The following is a 22,719-nucleotide window of genomic DNA, read 5'->3' as shown; positions in this document are numbered from 1 at the left end:
GAGGTCTTACCAATGATTTATATAGAGGCAAAATGACACTGTCTTCCCTTGCCTCTATGCCCCATTTTATGCATGCCAATACTTTATTGGCCCTTGCAGCTGCTGCTTGATATTGAGCACTATTGCTAAGACTACTGTCTACGAGCACTCCCAAATCCTTTTCCATTTTAGATTACCCTATATTTGTCCCATTTCATTTATAGATTGCGTGTTTGTTTTTGATCACTAAGTGACCTTACGTTTATCTATGTTAAACTTCATCTTTCATTTGGCCACCCAATCCTCCAGTTTATTTAAGTCCCTCTGAAGAGAAACGTCATCTTGCTCTGATTTAATTATCTTACAGAGTTTGTCATCTGCAAAAATGGAAACTTTGCTCTCTAAACCATCACCAAGGTCATTAATAAATAAAGGAGTGGCCTCAGCACAGAACCTTGAGGTACTCCACTTAAAGCTTTTGACCAATTAAAAAAATGTTCCATTTATCACAACTCTCCGTTCCCTATTCTCCAGCCAGTTTTCGAACCAGGTACAAATGTTGTTTCCTAGACCCAGTTCCCTTATTTTGTAAACCAACCTCTTGTGTGGCACTGTATCAAAGGCCTTTGCAAAATCTAAGTAGACCACATCTACTGTACTACCCAGGTCTAAGTTCCCACTAACTTCCTTGTTTAAACTAATTAGTTTGACATGACCTAGCTTGCTGATTCCCACTAATAATCTTATTACGCGCTAAGTAATCCTGAATACCATCTCTTAATATACCTTCCAGCAGTTTCCCCACTATTGATGTCAGGCTTGCAGGTCTATAATTCCCTGGTTGTGATCTCATTTCCTTTTTAAACAACGGCACCACATCTGCTATTCGCCAATCTATTGGTACTGAGCCAGATGAAATTGAATCTCTGAAAATTAAGAATAGTAGTCTAGCTGTTTCTGAGTTTAGCTCCATGAGAACCCTTCGGTGTATGCCATCTGGACCTGGAGCTTTACTTATCTTAATTTTATTCAGTCACCTTTTGACTTCTTCCTCTGTCTGCCAAGTATTAATTAATGGAACTGTTGCATTTCCATTTTTATGTATTACTCCTACCATTTGTTTCTCTTTAGTAAATACTGAAGAAAAGAAAGTGTTTAATATCTCTGCTTTTTTTTTATCATCATTAATCAATCTACCCATCTCAATTCTTAGGGGTCCTATATTGTATTTTTTAATCCTTTTGCCATTTATTTACTTAAAAAACTTTTAGGGTTTGTCTTACTTTCTTTTGCAACTTGTTTTTCATTTTCTATTTTAGCCAATCTGATTTAATTTTTGCATGTTTTATTACATTCCTTGTAGATGCGGAAGGACTCCTTAGTCCCCTCAGACTTAAGCAATTTAAATGCCCAACTCTTCTTTACCACTTCTTCTTTTTTGTTTAGCCACACTGGTTTAGACTTAATTCTTTTACATATGTTTCCCATAGGAATGAGCTTATATGTGTATTTTTCCAACAACATTTTAAAGACAACACACTTTTCTTTTGTATTTTTTCCTTCAAAATCTATGTCCCAGTTTATGCACTCAATAAACTCCTTTAGCATATTAAAATTTGCCTTTCTAAAGTTTAAAGTCCTAATTGATCCCTTATACCGTTGCTTCTGGAAACTAATTTCAAATGAGACCATATTATGATCACTGTTTCCCAAGTGTTCCCTTACTTGAATATTTGATATTATGTCTATATTATTTGTAATTAGTAGGTCCAGTATATTCCAGTTTCTAGTTGTTTCCTCTACTATTTGGGACATGTAATGATCTGTTTGTGTGCTCAGAAACCTGTTGCCCCCTAGCTGTACCGCAGGTCTCAGTACTCCAATCAATGTCCGGATAATTAAAATACCCAATAATTAGTACTTGACCTAGTTGTGTAGCCTTTTCAATTTGCTGTAGAAGTTGGGCTTCCTCAACCATACTAATATCTGGCGGTTTATAGCATATCCCTATCAGCAACGTCTCTGAACTTTTTCCTTCACAGGATATTTCCACCCACAATGCCTCTATAATATCACCAATATTCTCATAAGTAACTTCCTGTATACTTGGTTTTAACACTGGTTTAATATTAAGACATACTCCTCCTCACCTTTATTTACTGTTTTTCTCACCTAAAGAGAGTATAGCCCTACAAATTGACTGCCCAGTCACGTGTATCATCCCACCATGTCTCAGTAATATCTATACTATCATATTGCTCGTTCATTGCTACTAGTTCTAACTCCCCCATTTTACCCGTCAGGCTTCTTGCATTTGCAAGCATGCACTCAAGTCCATTTCTTCCCTTTGGTTTTCCGTTTTGCTTTTATATCACTGTTTTTCTTATTGGCTTTAACAAGGGCCTCTCCTTATCGGCTATGCTTTCCTTTCCCCCTCTCCACCCCCTTGACTCTTGTTAATTCCCCCTTACTACTCTCAATGTCTATCCTGTAATTACTTGCTTGCCCTTCTCCCCCCGAAGCTTACTTTAAAATATCCTCCAACCTTCTAACCATCATCTCCCCTAGCACAGCAGCCCCCTCCGCATTCAGGTGTGGGCCGTCTTGACAAGAAAGATGGCAACTGACTGAGAAATCAGCCCAGTGCTCTAAGGATCCAAAATCCTCCTTCCTACAGCAATCTCTTAGCCCAGTGGTTCCCAAACTTTTGCAGTTCGCGGCACCCTTAGAGTCTCTAAATTTTTTCAAGGCACCCCTCCAATATAATTATTGAGCAGTCCTGTTTTAGTTGGGTCTAAAAATTGTAATAAGTATTTAGGTCAGGACAGAAGTACTTATTTAGTTGTATGTAAAAAATGCCCCCTCTGCATCCAGACACTCTGCTCCCTCTGCATCCAGACACACTTCCCTCTCTCACACTGCCCCCTCTGCCACGCTGTCCCCCCTCCTCTGCTCTCTGTCACGCTGTCCCCTCTCCTCTGCCTTCTCTCACAATGTCCCCCTCCTCTGCCCTCTCTCACGAAATCCCCCCTCCACTGCCCTCTCTCACGATGTCCCCCCCCTCCTCTGCCCTGTCACGCTGTCCCCTCCTCTGCCCTTTGTCACGCTGTCCCCTCCTCTGCCCTCTGTCATGCTGTCCCCCCCCCCTCTGCCACACTGTCGCCCTCCTCTGCCCCTCTCACGCTGTGTTACCCTCCACTGCCCCTCTCACGCTGTGTCCCCCTCCACTGCCCCTCTCACGCTGTGTCCCCCTCCACTGCCCCTCTCACGATGTCCCCCCTCCACTGCCCCGCTGTCATCCTCCTCTGCCCCTCTGTCACACTCCTCTGCCCCCGTGCCCCTTTGTCTGCCCGCTGTCCCCCTCTGTCAGCCCCACTGTGCCCTCTGTCTGCCCCGCTGTGCCCCTGTCTGCCCGCTGTCACTCCTCTGCCGCGAGCCAGCCATAGGAAAAAACAAAGAGCACATACACTTACCAATCCGCGCGGCGCCGGGACCCAGCAGACTCCTCTCTCCCGCAGCTGTCACTGAATATCGATGTCAGTGACAGCTGCGGAAGAGAGAGGTCTGCTGGGTCTCGGCGCCGTGCGGATTGGTAAGTGTATGTGCTCTTTGTTTTTTCCTATGGCTGGCTCCCGGCACCCCAGTGACAGCGCCGCGACACCCCTGGGAGCCGTGGCGCACAGTTTGGGAACCGCCGTCTTAGCACCACATTAACCTAGCCAATCTAACGCTGCCTCCCTGGCCTAGTGTATGGCACAGGTAGTATTTCCAAAAATACTACCTTAGATGTCCATGCCTTAAGTTTTCTACCCAGGTCCCTGAAATCATTCTTTAGGACACCCCGTCTTCCTCTAACTCGATCATTAGTGCCAACATGCACCAAAACCGCTGGGTCATTTCCAGCCTCTCCCAACAATCTGTCCACCCGATCCGCAATATGTTGAGCCTGAGCACCCAGGAGACAACACACTGTTCGGCATGCATGGTCCAGGTAACAGATTGCCCTTTCTACCTTCCTAATAATTGAGTCCCCTACCCCCACAATCTGCCTAAGTCCCTGAGTAACTTTGGTCCCCTTTAAGCTGGAGAGACTGTTCTCATAGTTGATAGTGGAAGCAGCCTCATCCAACTCTACCAATTCTGAACTGCCTTCCACAGTATCTTCATCCAATCTGGCAAATCTGCTGGGATTGCTCAGATCAGAACTGACCTGCCTCTTCCTCTCACTGCTACCCCTTGTAACTGTTACCCAGCTGGCTACCTGTGCATCGTCCTCTGTCTCCTCCCGACCATGCTAACACATCAACGGTGAGCTGTCAACTCTGGTAATATGACTTTAGCATTTTCTGCTAACACTGTGAAGCCACATCTCTATGATGATCATCATCCGTTATTTATATAGCGCCACTAATTCCGCAGCGCTGTACAGAGAACTCATTCACATCAGTCCCTGCCCCATTGGAGCTTACAATCTAAATTCCCTAACACACACACACACAGACTGAGAGATACCTGTACATCTGGCGCAAATACTACTATTTTCGAGCTGCCACTTCTAAATTTCCTCTTCAACCACTGTATATACTGTATACTTAGGGGTAGATTCAGTTGGCTGCGATGTTCCTGAGAACGCTTACTGCTGCTTGGGGCGTAAGCACAAGTGAGCGGTATTTTCTCTAAAAAAAATCGCCACGTTGTTTCGGGACACTTCGCTGCGATTTTATTTAGAACTGAATCTGCCCCTTAGAAGTGGATATTTCGAAGTGACGGTATGGAAGATGTAGTTTTACAATGAAGACGGTAGGAGCAATGGCATACACCACTGTACACCTGCCCACTTTGACCACGCTAAGTATGTGTGTGTGTATGCATATATAAATATTTATTTAGAAGTTGCAATATAAAAAAATTATGTGAATATAAGTGAATAAAATTTGACACCTTTGGTAGTAGGAGAAGAGGCGCTAGGACATACACAGGGCCTAATCAACCAATAGGCTGATCAGGCTGGAGCCTGGGTGGGGGCACAGCATCGCAGGGATACAATTTTTTCTTTTAATTATGATGTCAGCAAAGTTGAAATCTTCAGGACTGCCCCTGATCTAAAAGGGTGGCTCGACTGTCACGATTACATGACAGGCGGTCTGGCAGCGATTGCTGCTAGCTGCCTGTTAGTGTGGCCCCGGGTTTTAGTCTGGTCTCGCGAGATCAGGACTTCCACATCTCACAAGACCAGAGTAACAGCAAACAGCATCCAGGACCACACTGACAGGTAGTTAGCAGCAATCGCCGCCAGACTGCCTGTCATGTAATAGTGCTGAAGAGAAAACTGCTGCGCCAGAACAAAAGGTAAGTCCTAATGTCCGGGGAGAGGTGATAATCAGGGCTGCCATCAGAGGGGTACAGAGAGTACAGCTGTATGGGGCCCGACAGCAAAGTAGGGCCTAAACAAACTTATTAGGGACGGTGGCTTCCGCAGTGAATTAAGGGAGGTAGCGGGCACCATTTCTAGGCAGCAGCTGCGCTTGAGATGTGAGAGGTGGTATGGGGAGAGATCTCTTTGCGTAATTAAGGATGTGGCAGCGGGCCCCCTTGTAGGCATGTCTGCCTCCACCCAAGATGTCAGGGTTGAGGTAAGTAAACTACTGCAATGGTTAGATGGGACCGGGGATGGGGGTGACTGTAGAGAATGGGAGGAGGCAAATGTTGGGTAGAGAATAATGTAAAAATTAAGGTGGGGTGCAAGAAGGAAGGATGGGGCCCTGTACATTTGTACTGAGCCCAGCAATTCCTGGTAGCAGCCCTGGTGATAATGTTAAAGGTTAAAGGGGCAGTTGATAATGTTAAAGGGGGCAGGTGAAATTGCTAAGGGGGCAATTGATAATGGAAAAGGGGGCAGTTGATAATGTTAAAGGAGGCAGGTGATAATGTTAAAGGGGACTGGTCAAAATGCTAAGGGGGCAGGTGAAAATGATTGAATGAGGCAATTGAAAATGATTAAATGGGGCAGGTGAAAATAACTAAATGGGGGCAGGTGAAAATAGTAAAGAGGACTGGTGAAATGGCTGAGGGGGATTGCTGAAGGGAGCAGATGGAACCCCCCCGACAATCCTGCGTGCGCCCCTACTATATACATCACCACTATATATAGCTATGTATCTTCATGTTATTATAGGCAATTTACTGTAGCTGTTCCAGCACTGATAAAGATGCCTGATGATTGCAAGATACTACACTGGGCTATAACTGTCTATGAAGCTTATGTTGAATTAGTCAGTGAGGTAAGCTTGTAATAAACGCATATAGACTATTTACTCGATCATTGCCTCGTCTCATACACTGCAGCTATACTCATGCTGCAGCAGAGATGTGTTCACTAAACAGCGCTGCGTTAGATATGTGACAGGCGGGATTTTCAGCTATTACTCGGCCCCCTCACCCAATAACATCTCTTATGCACCTGATGATTGACTCCCCCGGTGGGCGCGGCCTCCAGCAGCTCCCTGGGCGTGGGCTGCACACATTGTTCCAGAGCTGAGAGCAGTCAATGCAGCAGCTGCATAGACAGCAACGCCCAGATTACCCCATTCATCTGCACACTGCAGACCCCCATCGTATGGAACCAAACAGGGTGGGCTCAGATCTTGCAGACTGCTGTGGACATACCAGATCTTTTGCATTGCAAAAAACTTTTCACTCGTCTACTTAGAAGGCAGATCTTCAATGCCAAGGACTGGATGCGTTTTTAGTGTGGGTGATTCTCTGCAACAAATCTCTGGTGAGTGGCGTTTATATTTGTGGGTTTTGTTAACCACTCTGTTGATGTTTTACCATGTTCTATGACCTGATGCCAAACAGCAATGACTGCTGTAAATTCTGTGTAGGAGACAACTGAAATGCTTTTCTTTTAACGCCTGTAAAGGACCAGCACATGTACTTGTTTACCTCTATGATAAAAATGGTTTGGGATGTATGGATGAGGTTGCTGTTCACCTCCAGACAGGATATCTGCATGAATGAGCTCATACAGTCCTGGTGTGACCTCAGTAGCCATCTCATAGTATCAAAGTGCATTGGGCGTTGTGGGGTTTCAGTGGGGTTAGCCAAGTCCCCCCCACCCCCATGTCCCTATGTATTGACCCTATGCTTATGCCTACATAGAAGCTATGGAGACATGAGCGCATGATGTCCTTAAATCACCCCAACTGCTGGGGTGTGGGATCAATAGTCCATTAGGAACATTCTAAAGGGAAAAATGCAGTGAGCCCAAGATAGCCCACTATGGGACTGCCCAGCCAGCCCCTGCTTATTACAGCATCCTAATGATGATGCCTGCTACAGTGGCTATATGGGATATTTTGGACCAGTGCAAACTAAAATCATTTAATTTTGTTTTCTACATAGTATATTAGGGGCATGTTGTGTTTGTAATGGGAGCACACCCTGTGAACTATTGGGATCTCAATGCTCCGGTCTTTGGCCCATGGAATTGTTTTGTTAGGAGGGTTAATAACTTGTATTTGAGCAGCCAATTGCTTAATATATAATAAAGTGAATATCAGTCTTCTTGACATGTCTTATTGACATAACAAATGCAGTACATATTTTTAAAATAAGTAAATACATTGCTTAGCATACCTTGAATGATGAATGAATGAATGAAGTTGGTCTGGTTGTACACAGGAGGGGGGTTATGAAAGGTTGTCAACCCAGCATCAATTTACAGAAATCCCAGGAACACTTTAATTAAAGGCTTTACATGTAATTATTTAATATCAGACCCAGTTCCTTTTCATATCAGAAATTCATATTTAGTTATGTTCTAATGGCCCACCCTATTTAGCTGTTTATGATCAGAACTATTATATTGAGGAAGCCACCTCCCAAAATACTACTCCATGATACTTTGGATGCTGCAGAACTTGAAAGGACAATAAGCTGTAATTGTCTATTTTACAGAAATCAAGAGGCATTGGCTAACATTCACAGCTGTTAAAAAATATTGTATGCTTCTGAAATCTTCATGATAAAGTTAATTTCCCATTGATGGAATCAAAAATACATTTGTCATTTGTATATAATGTGTGCTAAAATAATACAACAATGTGCTGTGTATTTCTTTTTAAACCTGCTCCACCTACTAAATACATTTTACTAACTTGGTGGTTCCCCTAGCAAAAGCACTGGAGAAAACAGCTGCACAGAATGGAAAGCAGGGTCTGTGTGATGCTGCGGAGGTAAGGGTGGGACCGAGCGGTAAGACTAATCGGGAGCCGCAATCAAGATATTATGGCATGTGATCAGTTCTCATTTTAAACTGGTGAATAAACTAGACCTGTTCTGTATTAAAGAAGTGGCGCACCCCAGGAATAAGGGCTGCTTGGAACAGCCCACGTTGCTCCTGCTAGGGGAATCCTCAAACTAGTAAAATGTATATACTAGGTGGTAGTGCAGCTTTAAGGGATCTTCAGCACCCCCACCCCCAAACAAACTGATCTGTTTTGAGTTTACACTGAAATGAAATGTTCCCAAAGGTATTAATTGTAGTCTGTAAGGGAAATGTACCTTATAGAAAGTGTTACTTTTAGAATGCTATGTGTACTGATACCACACTCATCATCATCATCATCACCATTTATTTATATAGCGCCACTGATTACGCGGCGCTGTACAGAGAACTCATTCACATCAGTCCCTGCCCCATTGGGGCTTACAGTCTAAATTCCCTAACATACACACACAGACTAGGGTCAATTTTTGATAGCAGCCAATTAACCTACCAGTATGTTTTTGGAGTGTGGGAGGAAACCGCAGCACCCGGGGGAAACCCACGCAAACACGGGGAGAACATACAAACTTCACACAAATAAGGCCATGGTCGGGAATTGAACTAATGACCCCAGTGCTGTGAGGCAGAAGTGCTAACCACTAAGCCACTGTGCTGCCCTTAGTGACTTACATGTAAACTACACCGGTTAGCACAACATTTAAAATGACCTGCCTAATATTGTGTATGTCTCCACCGTGCCACCAAAATGGCTCTAACTCATGGACTCCACAAGACCTTTGAAGGTGTCCTGTGGTTTCTGGCACCAAGATGATAGCAGTAGATCCTTTAAGTCCTGTAAGTTGATAGGTGGGGCCTCCATGGCTTGGACATGTTTTTCCAGCACAACCCATAGATGCTGGATTGGATTGAGTTCTTAGGAATTTAGATACCAAGTGAACACTTTGAACTGTTTGTAATTTTCCTCAAACAATTCCTGAATAATTTTGCAGTGTGTTAGGGCGCTTTATCCTGCTGAAAGAGGCCACTGTCATTAGGGAATACTGTTGCCAAGAACGGGTGAGCTTGGACTGCAACAATGTTTAGGTAGTACATGTTAATGCCACATGAATGCCAGGACCCAAGGTCCCATAGAGCATCCTGGTGCTATATCTTCCCCAAGTAAACGACGCACATGCACGTGATGTAAAGGAAAACATGATTTATCAGACCAGGCCACCTTCTTATTAATATGGAGCGCTACCCTCCATCTCCCATGTTGGTAGTGGTGTCCCCGGTGGTCTAGTGAAGACAGGAAGTGGGGTAGCCACTACTGAGCGCGCACAGACAGGAAGTTCACCTCTCAAGTTCTTCCAGTCAACGTTGAACTGTAAAGAACCTGATAACTGTAGCTTCATTCATTTTTGTATCCTCTTATATATAGATATATGAAGTGACCAGAGGTACAAAATTATGTATAAACAACCTATATAAGCTTACTACCATCTGCATATATTAATGTACTATAATAGAGTTAAGTACATTAACTGCATAAGCTTGTCATACTGCCTGTCTGATGCAGTCAGTATAAACTGAACAGCTGTGTATATGTAAATATCATCTGTTACATCAAGTTCTGAGACACTTTGTTACGCCTATTACATATAAAGGTACAAGTACCCAGATAATAGGTTTTTCTGCCAATACTTCTTCCATTGCTCCATGATGTAGTTCTGCCACTCACGTGCCAATTGTAGGTGCTTTTGGCAGTGTACAGGGGTCAGCATGGGCACTCTGACCAGTCTGTGGCTATGCAGACCCATACGCAGCAAGCTGCAATGCATTGTGTCTTCTGACACCTTTCTATCATAGCCAGCATTAACTTTTTCAGCAATTTGTGCTACAGTAGCTCTTCTGTGGATTTGGATCAGACGGGCCAGCCTTCACTCCTCACGCGCATCAATTAGCCTTGGGCATCTATGAACCTGTCACTGGTTGTCCTTCCTTGGACCGCTTTTTATGGGTACTAACCACAACATACCTGGAACACCCCAAAAGACTTGCTGTTTTAGAGATGCTCTGACCCAGTCTAGCCATCACAATTTGGCCCTTGTCACAGTTGATCAGATTCTTGCGCTTGACCATTTTTCTTGCTTTCAACAAATCAACTTCAATAACTGACTGTTCACTTGCTGCCTAATATATCCCACCCCTTGACAGGTGCCATTGTAACTAGATAATCAATGTTAGTGCCATTGTAACAAGATAATCAATGTTATTCACTCCACTTGTCAGTCGTTTTAATGTGGTGTCTAATTTTTAAGTTAAAGGGCACAGGAAAATATATTTTATTACAAATGGATAAAGAAGGTTAAAAAGAAACGTACAAAAATTAGTCACATGTCAAATTCAATATTCACTTGCTTGGTCTATGTACTTGCTGCCTTCGGAGGTAACCCTGCAGGTCACTGTAACGGAGCCTCTGATGTCCTCCAAACTTGTCTGTGTATGCACCATCTTGACTATGGGAAATTTATTTTTTTTGTTTGTTTTATCCATTTGTAATAAAGCATATTACACTATCCTATGCTCCAAGATGTATACCCAATGAGGATGGGTTTGTGAACAGCTGACTTTTAGTAGAAGCACTGTAATACCTTAAAACTTTCTGCATCATTATAGTAAGTTATTGTCTATTTGTTTGGGTAAAAGATTTTTATTAAGTGTTATCAAGGTTTTTTTTTTCCCTTCTACACTCATGGCCGTAATGTTGCCATGATAGGAGGACATCAGTGCCTAAAGCTGGGTACACACTAAAGAAATTTCAACCAACTTTTTATGCCGAGCGATTTTACATGCGATCGATGGTCCGATCGCTCGGTCCATGGACTGCATACACACTAGCCTTGTTTAGGACGATAAAGGGAGGAGCGGACGTCCCTTTAGCGACTTTTTACAGCCATGTTGTCGTGAGCAATGACTGTAATTTCGTACTCATTGTTGTGGATCGGTTGGAAGTTTATACACACTACACAGCGGAAACGAGATTGTAACGAAAATATTAAACGGTACGACCAACCAAATGAGGCGACAATCGTCCATTTGGGCAGACTTTCGACCATCGTGTCACTGAACACACTGACCCGACTTTTGAACGAGCGGTCGTATGTCGGCTGTTTGAGCCGATTATTGGACGCAAACAGTGTAGTGTGTACCCAGCTTAAGGGGCATATTCAATTAGGATTCTCTGCTGCGATTACGCACGGCTACGTGTATAAAGTGTCATTACGATACCGCAACATTGCGGATTTCAATGCGCGCCCCGTAGCGCACGGAAATCCGCGATGTTGCGGTACTGGGACACGTGCAACCGTACGTAATTGTGGGCGTGAATCCTAATTGAATATGCCACCAAATGTTTTTGCAGAAAGCAACAGCAATTGCTTAAATTGTAATATATAGTTTTAAATAGTTCACTTTTTCAATTGCACGTATGAGTGGACAGTAAATATTTCTCTAATAATACTTATATTATTATGTCTTAGCATTATAGTTTTATAAGACAGCCATACCTGAAATGCTTTTTGATGCCTCCTTGACATGGTAGCCTTTAGAAAGGTGTGCTGACACACATCAACACATCCAGAATGCACTGGTTTAATAACAGATTAAAAACCTAGTGTAAATGCGCCCATAGAATGTTAACTGCAGAATTTGATATTTCAGGTCAGCCATTACGTGTCCATATGATGGCAAGTTTGGAATGGGAGAAGGTAGACTGACATGTAGTCAATCCAAGCATCTTGTCATTAACAGTACTGAGATGTAGTCATTCTGTTAAACTTCTTTATGAAACTAAGCTCATGCACCCAACATGTTCTTATTTATTTGGTTTGCCTTTATTAATGTAGGAATATGTATGAAGTAATTTCCCAACCTCTGCCTCCTCTATGCCTAATTCTAAATAAGGCCCTTTTTTTAACATAACTTTGGTCTATACTTATAGAATTCTTATCAGTATGTCTTATGTTAGCATGTGATCCATAATGTATGGTGCACTGTCTGTTATTAAACATTATTTTTTCTTTATTACCTGTTAGGATGTTTGTCAGTGGACCACTAACTGTAACATACAAGTTGTATAAATTAGCTACTAATTGTACTTCAATAATATGTGTCAAAGTTTCTGGAGCTTATCAGAATGGAAGATATTTGAGCAGAGGAACTAGTGAGCTGTGGGCCCCGGTGCAGGGAAGTGGGGAGGAGGGAACCGGGGCCCACAGCTCACTAGTTCCCACTGCAGCAGGCCACATTATCTCCATGGGCCCCGGTGCACCCCACCTGCTGCACCAGTGGTAGTTCCGCCACTGTGTTTGAGGTGGGATGTGAGGGGAAAATAACTCAAATTCTCCCCTACACCAAGGGGGGGAATCAAATGTGTCGCCGGACAGCACCGCCATGTGTGGCAGCGTACATTGCTGGCCACCTCTATGGGGTCTAAGGAAAAATGATCAGAGATTTCAGCCTCAACATTAGCGCAATGCGTCTCCGTGGACTGTTCAGAGACCCATCGCGCTCCATTGAATCCCCCCAAGACTTTCTGTTGGTGATTCAAACAAACGACACACACATTAAGCCTACTTTAGCCAATTTTTTCAGAAGACAGGCAAAAAGTACCCTGACTTGGATCTGAAAGAATTATCTGGGCGCTGAAATAGATGAGTAAAGCTGGGTACACACTACACTGTTTTTGTCCAATAATCGGCTAAATCAGCCGACATACGACCACTCGTTCAAAAGTCGGGTCAGTGTGTGCAGTGACACGGTGGTTGAAAGTCTGCCCAAATGGACGATTATCGCCTCATTTGGTTGGTCGTACCGTTTAATATTTTTGTTCCAATCTCTTTTCCGCTGTGCAGTGTGTATAAACTGCCGACCGATCCACAACAGTGAGTACGAAATTAGTCATTGCTCACGACAACATGGCTGTAAAAAGTCGCTAAAGGGACGTCCGCTCTTCCCTTTATCGTCCTAAACAAGGCTAGTGTGTATGCAGTCCATGGACCGAGCGATCGGATCATCGATCGCATGTAAAATCGCTCGGCATAAAAAGTTGGTCGAAGTTTCTGTAGTGTGTACCCAGCTTAACTTATAACTAAATCTAACTTTCACTTTATATTCATTTATTGCAGTCAATCAAAAACCTCTAAACTTCTTTTAACCATGAAAAAAGTATATATATCTTTAGAATCACATGCAATACCAATTCACAGTAGAAAAAGAAAAAACGTAGCCCTTTTTTTAGAATTAGTGTGTACTAAACCAATGCCAAGAAAAAGAAACAAAAAGAGGCACTTTTTGTCTATCATATATTATTGACCACCAACCAGCTTATAATTAAAAACGTATGTCTTTATTATTCTTATTCTAATATAAAATCCCCAAAGTAATCATAAAAAATATAGCCACATTTATAAACCATATAAAAACATAAAAATATTTTATAATTCCACCTTGTTGGAGAAATGATGTTTTCCTGTTTGAGTCAAAATCTTTATCTACTGGGGGGGGTGGGGGGTGGCTGGTGCACTCCCCGGGTGCACTCCCCAATTAAATATCTCTTGCATTACACAAAGAATGTGTCTTTTGAGACAAAATAGGGATTGTATATATCCACAAGTAAATCTCCCAAAATATGTAAAGTAATTTGAGCTTGATATTTGTGAAACAAGTGTCACAGAAGGCTGAGGGTGAGAGGTGCAGCTCTCTGTTGATATCACAGACTGTTCCATTGAGGAAGGAGGCTCGTTTGAAAGGTTCTACTATTGATGTGGTTTCAGGTTTGGATGAGCAGGATTTAAAAGCCCAATATAAACTGATGAAATAAGTGACTCAATATTTCATTATACTGCACAGCTGGAACTTTACATGTTTTGGGAGATTTAACTGTGGATATATACAATAAGTATTTTGTCTCAAAATGACATTCTTTGTGTAATGCAAGAGATTTTTGACGGGGAAGTGCACTCCCAGGAGTATATTTACTAAACTGCGGGTTTGAGAAAGTGGAGATGTTGCCTATAGCAACCAATCAGATTCTAGCTGTCATTTATTTAGTGCATTCTACAAAATGACAGCTAGAATCTGATTGGTTGTTATAGGCAACATCTCCACTTTTTCAAAACCGCAGTTTAGTAAATCTAGGCCCCAGTGTTGAATATATGGATTTTTATTCCTAAACAGTAAAACATTATTTCTTTAAGGTGAATTATAAAATATTTTTATGGTTTTTAAATGTGGCTATATTTTTTTTGATTTTTGTGATTTTATATTATAATTTAAAAACACAAGTTTTTATTCTTATTCTAAGCTGGTTGTTGGTCAATAATATAAGAGAAAAAAAAAATGCCTTTTTTGATTCTTTTGATAACAGAAAGCAGAATGGAAATACAGTGTGAAACAAACATCTTTGAATGGGGTTTGCTCCTTTTAGGCAACTTAAGTGAAAACATTGCTGTTGGTATAAGGCTTTGTCTGATTTTGTTGAGATTTTTTTTTTTGTGCTGCTAATCTTGGTTACTGTAATGTGTCCGGGTTGTGACCCAGGCTACGTTTCGGTGTTTTTTAATTTACTGTTTGGCAGCCATTTCACTGGCCAAAACAAATGTCCTAATGGTACCTGACAAAGTTCACAGAAAGTGCCCAAAAGCTTGGGTTTTATCTATTGAGTTGCCACATTGAACTAGCACTGAATGTTGATAGCTGCATTCAACTAGTTCTGTGTTTGAAACATTTCTTGATGTATTTATTATCATCGTCATCCTCGTCCTCATATTTATAAAGTGTCACAATAGTCAGTACCCTGTAGTCAGTATAACAAGTCGTACATAGGACATACAAAAAAAGGGTTTAATTAAAGTATAGGGAATTTAAAAAAATAAAATCTAAAGTGATTTCTTTTTATCCTACTGACAAATCAAATAATAAACTAGTTTTTTCAGCAGCTAAAATGCTATGGACATTCTTACGTACTCTTTAAACCCTCAAACAGGTCCAGATTTCAGAAGGTCTAGAGGGAAATGGTTTAGCATTTTCAAGAATTTACAATAATAAAATCTGAACTAAGGTGTCTGAATTTGATGTTATTTTAGCAAACATTGCTAGGTCATATTCATTCTTACTTGGCTTTCTAATAATGATTAAGACAGCCCTGTGTATATGTCCGGCAAACAATTTACGCACCCAGTAAACGGTGTCATTCAGTGTTTGGGAAATTACAATCTGCATGTCAGAGCTACGACACCGGGAAGTGTTAAGCAATCGAGTGTTTCTTTACTTGTATCCCTGTTACATGTCCAAAGTCTTTTGACATCAAATAAAAGGAAACTGGCAGAGGAAGTTGAACCCTCCCATTCACCTCCTCCCCATGTTTACTAACTGTCTAAATTTAACTATTTTAAAATACCTTCTGGTGTTAGACAATTGTTATAAGCATCAGCCCTCCAGATTTTGATTTGCAGGATGCACACTTTAATCACAGTGGAGATAAATATTATTTTGTGGCACTGACATGTTATAAAGAATGATATATGTTTTTCAAAGTTGTTTTTTTTTTTTTTTTGTGTGTGCGTTTCTTGATGCCTCAGCACTGCATTAGAGACTGCCTACGGGTGCTTGCGTCTGACGATTCCCGTGTGTTGTACCCCTGTCTGGGCTCCATTCTGTTCACTTGGTGCTCAGTGAAGTACAAGTGCACCTCAGACATATCTCCGGGTATGTAATGTCACTAGGAGGACAGTAGGGGGCATACCTTTGGTAAGTCAGAGCAACATTGCATTGAATATAGATGCAAAATGCATCTGTACTCCATCTTGCATTGTGCGTTTAGGTTTCCCATATGTCCTGGTTTAACTTGTCGTTTTTTGGGGGTTTTTTTTCCCCCCTTGATTTCATCTCATGAAGATCCCAAAAAGTCAGAATAGGTTCCTATAACTGTTTAAGCTGTATGGGGTGACTTTTATGGCGTGTGGAAACTTTGAGTCACAGGGGTATCCTGTTCTTTTATGTTAAAATCACCGGAGCCCTAGCTGAGTTTCCCCATGTGTCTTGCTCTGCTCATTGTGAAATAAGTCCCATCTGAGATGCATCTAGCCCCAGAGGTGCCCCACATGGTAATCCTTGTGTTAATGCACCCTATTACTGTGGCACATAGGATTGTCCACGCAAGCCCCATCAATGCCCTGCTTGCTGAAACTTTGTTGCGATGGTGGGAAACTCAAACTCAACTGAATTTATATTAATTTGCTTTTATTATATTTTTAATTTTGGGATCCATGATTTGCTTAAGCTACGTTAGTTGGCCACAATGTTCGAAGAGGGTTAAAAATGCCCATGTGTGAGGGTTCAGTCTATATGGGTTGTTGCTGTTCAATTATCAATGTCTAGAATTATTGATTCGTAAATGAGGCATGGTATGTATATAAATTAGCAGCCTGGTTGTCTTGGTATGTAAACGTTTATTGTTGGCATCCAATTTTTTTTTTTTTTGGACAATCGCTCAAAGGTGGTGCATTTTCTAACCTGTCCACTTCAAACTACCGTACACATAGAGTACGTATGTCCCTCTTAGATTGTGTGCAACGCCTGGCCTGTCTTCACCACACCATCTCATAGTGTTGTGTCCTCCTAGGTTGTGTTTTCACTGGTATAATTATTTTCGAAAGACACAGTTCAATAACTAATGATGGGTCTTTCAGATGTGATTATGTTGGTGAAATGGCAGAAATGTATGATGCATTGCTTGGTGGGCCCAACCGTAATTGTCTCTGCCAGCCCGGCAAATCCCCTGGATCCCCAGGGTGAAATGTCTCCCAGCTGTCTCTGGCACATACGTAGGAATTAAAAGGGGTGGAACCCTCACTATACAGGCACGGGTTCGGTTGGGGAGTAATGCTGCTTAAAGATGAACTGTTATTTAAGTTTTTACTGTTCATTTTTTGTATTTGTCTATTCCGCAATTTACAACATTGTATTCACCCCTCATGTGAAGTAAGGTAAATGTCTGAATGTTCATGATTGCACATAAGCAATGTAGTAAGATTGCTTAAATGTAAACAAGCGTCATGACCTAATTACAACCACACAAGAAGAAATATAGTGTATACAGTAAGTTTACATTATTTTTAGGGGAGAACGGATTGGCTCATATCGGACTGTTCTCTGAGACCTGTTTGCTGACTAATCAAGTTGTGCAAAGGGGATTCATTATTGCATTTGTGGCAATAGGGGCTGTTTGCATCTAGTAAAGGAAAGACTAGTAGTTTCCCTGAGACTCTGCAGGGTTAAATCTACACACTTCCACACACAGCACAGGAATACAGATAGAGCACCTAGGTCTAATTAATTCAGGAAACAACTAGTGCAGTGCTTTGGGAGGAAACTTGCATAGCTGGACTTGTCCAGTGCATGGTTTGACTGATGCTAGCCAGTGTCCAGTTAGGGGACGAACTGCATACCGTCCAGTGGGACAGTCCCGAGTTGACTGCCCCAGAAAGTGAAGTGATTTTGGGGACGGGAGGGATGTTGGGAGCGGGCCAGCGCTTAAGAGTGCAGGACATGCGCACCCAGGTTATAGGTAAACACTTTCTTTACCGTGACTACGCCCCCTCACATGACAGACACACCCCCTTTCAGAGCTGTGTCCTGCTTTCAATATGCAAATTGTTGAAAGGTGTGTAACTGTATAGCCAGTGTTAGGGTTGTGGGACTTGTAAATATTTTGGTGTCATTGCTGAAATTACTAAAGAACCTGTATGTGCCATTTCTGACAAGACGCAATAAACAGCAAAGCTGTGTGAGGAGCAGATTTTCACACATTTTAGTGTTAGGTAGGACTCGTATCTGTGTGGAATAAAAATACTATGTATTTTTTTCTTTGTATTTGTTTAATGTAAACTCTATTGGATGAATGTAAAGCATATTCATGTTCTAGGGCTTTATATAACTTCTGTAAAGGTACTATAGGTTGGGGAATGGCCTCGTGCAGAGGTGCTCAGAACCAGCCCCCAAGAGCTACCGACAGGTCATGATTTCAGGATTTCTGTATGTAGACTAAAAACAAAGGAATAAAATCACAGCCCTGCAACTGGTTAAAATATAATCATGCCACACATGATTCTGAAAGGTATATAAGATGTATTTATATATAAACAGTATCGCATTTAAATAGATGAAAGAGTATCGTAAAAATACACATAACACACACACAAAAAATTACAATGTGAGCTCCGGATGATAAAAACAAACATAAGTGTAAGTTGTGATAACGCTGTTCCAATAACTTTGAAAAATGATAAAACTCAAAAACTCAATTGATTTTGTAATCTCCAAGATCACTAATGAGCGTTCAACTAAGAAAATGACATGTAGAGAGACTCTTGGGGAAAGTTGTGGCATGCTAATGTAAATAGATAAAATAGTCTTTCAATATTATCCAAAGGTGCACCTTTTGTGATGAGTGATCCAAAGTACTTAAATAAGATATTAATCCAGTTCTAATCGGATATTGCACATTAATGGAGAACTTTAATTACCTAAAATGCAGTTATTCCGTCCGCTTCCTGCGGCAAGTCATAGATACTGTTCCAGTCGGCAAATGAGATGTTCTGTTTCCTTCAAATATGTGCACAATACAATGAATATTTGGGCCACTCCACGCAATTGATGTCTGTATGTAGAAGCAGGTGGGGTAATTACTGACCCAGCTAAATAGATTAACTCACCCGTGCATGATTAAAGAAGTCCTGAAAATATGAACTGTTGGTAGCTCTTGAAGACTGAGTTTGGGTACTTAACGGCCTAGTGGCAGTGGATGTGTGTGATGTCATTGGGGTTAAGGTGGGGTCATGAAAGGGACGAAAATATAAATAGACAAAGAGGTTGCATTAAACTATGTAAAGAAGTAAATGCATTCTCCTCTTCCACAAGTAAACACAGAAAACTTTGAGGTTACAGTTCCTTTAATGCACTCTAGTGTATAGAAGAAACGAAAACTATACTGTACTTAACTTTAAGTTTAAATGTAAATTACAGGTATTCACATTTTATAGTACTGCCCATTAAAGTGGATCTGTCATCTCCTCATACATATCAGATTATTCTTATTACTATAGATTTGTCTAGTATAATGCCAGCCAAGTCTTGTTTTACAGATAGATTCAAATAGAAATTAAAATAATTAAAGAAGGAACACAAATAATTACCTGTTCCAAGACCACTCCCTTCAATGACTGCTTTTTGGGACTTCTGCAGTATAAGGGGATATTCACCCCACAGCCCACAAGTCTTCAGCAACATATGGCAGTGTTGCATCCAGAAATGGGTATGTTATTGTGGCAGGAGTTCATTAAAAGGAAAATAATGTAGTTATTTCATATAGCCATTCACAATAGCTTCTGTTGTATTTTCATTCTATGGAGAACCAGGACCTGGGGCAAACTACTTTCTATAAATAGCTGTCTGGAGAACTTTTGGAGTCAGAAGTGCAAAGGTTAATTACTGACATGTATCTAATTTATAAGGGGGTATTTCCGCATTACACTTCAGTGCGGTGACCCTTTTAAAAATATAATCCCCTTTCTATAGTAATTTTGCTAAATATGGACGTACTAATAATATAAACACAGGGATGTTGAAATACTCCATATAGAAGCACATTGATGTACCAATCTGACAATAGAACAGAGAGTGACTGCCCCTGACATCACACTCATGACCGCCCTGTATTTGTTTGTCCATTATCCCCACTTACAAGCGAAGGGTTAAAGCTGCCCACCTCAGGAAGCACAAGGAGTCTCCTGGGAATAAAGGGAGGGGCTGGGAGGAAGGAATAGACTTCCCTGCTACATTTCCCATCTCACACTCTAGAGACATGGATACACGTGTGCTACGTATACTTTTTAACCCATGTAGCATCTCTGTATACATCTATATACATTATTATGTATGTATGATCACGTTTGCTATTGTATAAATATGAAATGCACAGTAAAAAAAAATGACTTCAATCCACTAATAAAACTTAAAGGGTAAATTATGCTCCATATTTTACTTAGTATGCAGTTTAACGTATTCCATAAATGACCACTAACATATAGGAGTCTTGGTCATATTGCACAGAGAACTTACCTTATCGGCATATTTTCCAGGGGCCACATTTTTCTCAAACATGCTTCACTTTAAAAATCAATGGCTTTTGAACAAAGAATCTCAGACCTAGGATGAATCTTGTTTTGACTATAGAATGATGCTATGTACAGTCAGATTCAAATGCAGGCTGCACTGTCATCGGTAAAATCATAGTGTATTCTTATATTCCTATACTGATGGTGCAGGGTCTGTAAGCTGTGCAGCAAATACTCTCTATAGTCTACAGCAATCTTGTCTAATATACTTGGAAGAGTTCTACAAAAAGTATATATGGAAAAGAGTTGGTTTGTGCATAGAGTGTATTAGATAGATTGGTCTCCTACATGGCCTTATATGAAACTAACCTGATCTGGGTGGATCTTTTATACCTGAGTTCAGCAAAGAAATTGGTACGACGGGAGAGCATACATGCCAACTTTCAAAACTTCTGCCCCGGGGGAGAGGTCGTGTGACTGGTTAGGAGAGGGTCGTTGCGTCAACATAGCCCCGCCCCCACTATAAAATGCCAAAATTCACGGCATTGGAATAGCGGGGGCGGGACTTAGTGACGCGATGTAAGCCCCACCCCACCATTCAATGCCGTGAATTTCGGCGAATCTGGAAGGTTTGCTTATTGCCAGAAATTCTGGAGCCTCCTGGAAATTCCGGGAGAGTAGGCAAGTATGAGCTAGAGACTTCAGTATCCCTACACTATAGTGTAGCCTCTAGTTACAGCATTAGCCATAGCCAGAAAAGCCTAATACACATCTTTTCTAAATAATTTGTAGTAAGCCACTGTGTAACAGTGAGGACCTGGTCTTGTACCAGCAGGTGCCTTCTCCCACTTCTTAGTAGAGGAAGGTGTGCCTAATTGTTCCATCCTCTCTTTTTTTTTTTTTTCTTTTTTTTTTCTTTTTTTATTATTTATTATTATTAGTTATTTTAATTTTTGTTAATGTTGTGTTTTTGTCTGAAGCAGAGAGCAACTTCAGATGAATTATTACCTGTAAACTCTTTTCTTTAGCTAGCGAGAACTGGTCAAGTAGCTCACTTAATTGTAACGTATTCAGTAGACAGGTCCGTACGGGAGGTGAATAATCTGACCATCCCATAGACCCCATGGTTACTTCCAAGACTAAATATAGCCTGGTGCTGTTTGATTTAGATATAATCTATTTCGGTATAAACCTGATGAGCATTTGAAATGAAGGTAAAATCCATTTCAGTGGGTGTAGTGCCCTCCTGTCAAAGGAGGTGATAGATTCAATCATTTGTGTAAACCTGAAGCATATTGGATTTTTAAGATAAAGCGTTGTCACTTCGGAGAGACATTAAAAAACTTTTATATAGTATTTTATGTATACCGGTAATTTTCCTTGACCCAGATTTTTTGTATATATTTTGTATATTCGTTTTTTCGCCCCGCATTTCAGATTCACATAATCCCAGTCGCTGATTATTATCAGTGTATTGGGAATTGTGTTGAAGTAGTGTATATTGTTTATAAATGTAATTTTAGGAGACAAATGCAACAGATGTATGAAATATAGACCTTAAGTGACTGCCTGTGTATATATATGTTGATTCTTTTATAAGCATATTGGATGTTGGTTATAATATGAATTTTACAGTTGATAGTTTAGAAAATACACATAATAGTGTTTGTTTTTAGGATATTACTGATAACTGAATTTAACACATTGGTCTATTTTAACCTAGAATAAGTCTGTAATATACTTTTGTTGGCTTGCCAAGTTTTGATAAATCCGTAACTACTCGGTCTTTGGTTGTTTAAAAGGAGGTATGTGTAGCTAAATACCACTATGTAATTTAATTGCTAGGCAGATTACGAATCTCCTTTCAAACTAAGTGAGGAAATAAATTGTGATTGGATTAGCCCTATCTTTCAATCTATTGGATTGGGGATCCAGGATTAATTTGATTGGTTGGTCACCGAGAACTGCCATACAATGGGTTGGTGGAGTGAGAAAATAACTAGCTACACATTGGCTCCTTTTTGTTTCTACAAGCGATAACAGGCTACCGATTGGATGATCATATATGGCATTCCTGTTATAAGGAGCTTAGTTTCTGTAAGCTTTACTTGCCTCTGATGAAACAGTCAATTGGGACGGAGAAACGCGTCAGGTGACATCACTCCGGAACTATGATCGGCTGCTAGAATACTATCAGCTGTTAAATGAGAGGAAACTTTAACTTACTTTCTGGATTGAATGGCCATTCCAACGGACGGCATTATGCAGGAGTCTCCACAAAGATGATATATG

At 41.1% G+C, this 22,719-nt stretch overlaps 1 protein-coding gene across 2 annotated transcripts in view; it reads left to right on the top strand.

Moving 5' to 3' along the window:
- The first annotated feature begins 6,492 nt into the window (after positions 1-6,492).
- HRAS (HRas proto-oncogene, GTPase) overlaps positions 6,493-22,719 on the top strand; it is a 54,155-nt gene continuing 37,928 nt past the window's right edge. For both annotated transcript variants that reach the window (XM_075187808.1, XM_075187807.1), the window contains exon 1: positions 6,493-6,757. The gene's annotated coding sequence lies outside the window, so the exon portion shown is untranslated. The remainder of the gene's footprint in view (positions 6,758-22,719) is intronic.

The sequence above is a fragment of the Mixophyes fleayi genome, chromosome 10 (genome assembly GCF_038048845.1).
Source record: "Mixophyes fleayi isolate aMixFle1 chromosome 10, aMixFle1.hap1, whole genome shotgun sequence".
Taxonomy (NCBI): domain Eukaryota; kingdom Metazoa; phylum Chordata; class Amphibia; order Anura; family Limnodynastidae; genus Mixophyes; species Mixophyes fleayi.
This window is presented reverse-complemented; position numbering and strand designations above follow the sequence as displayed.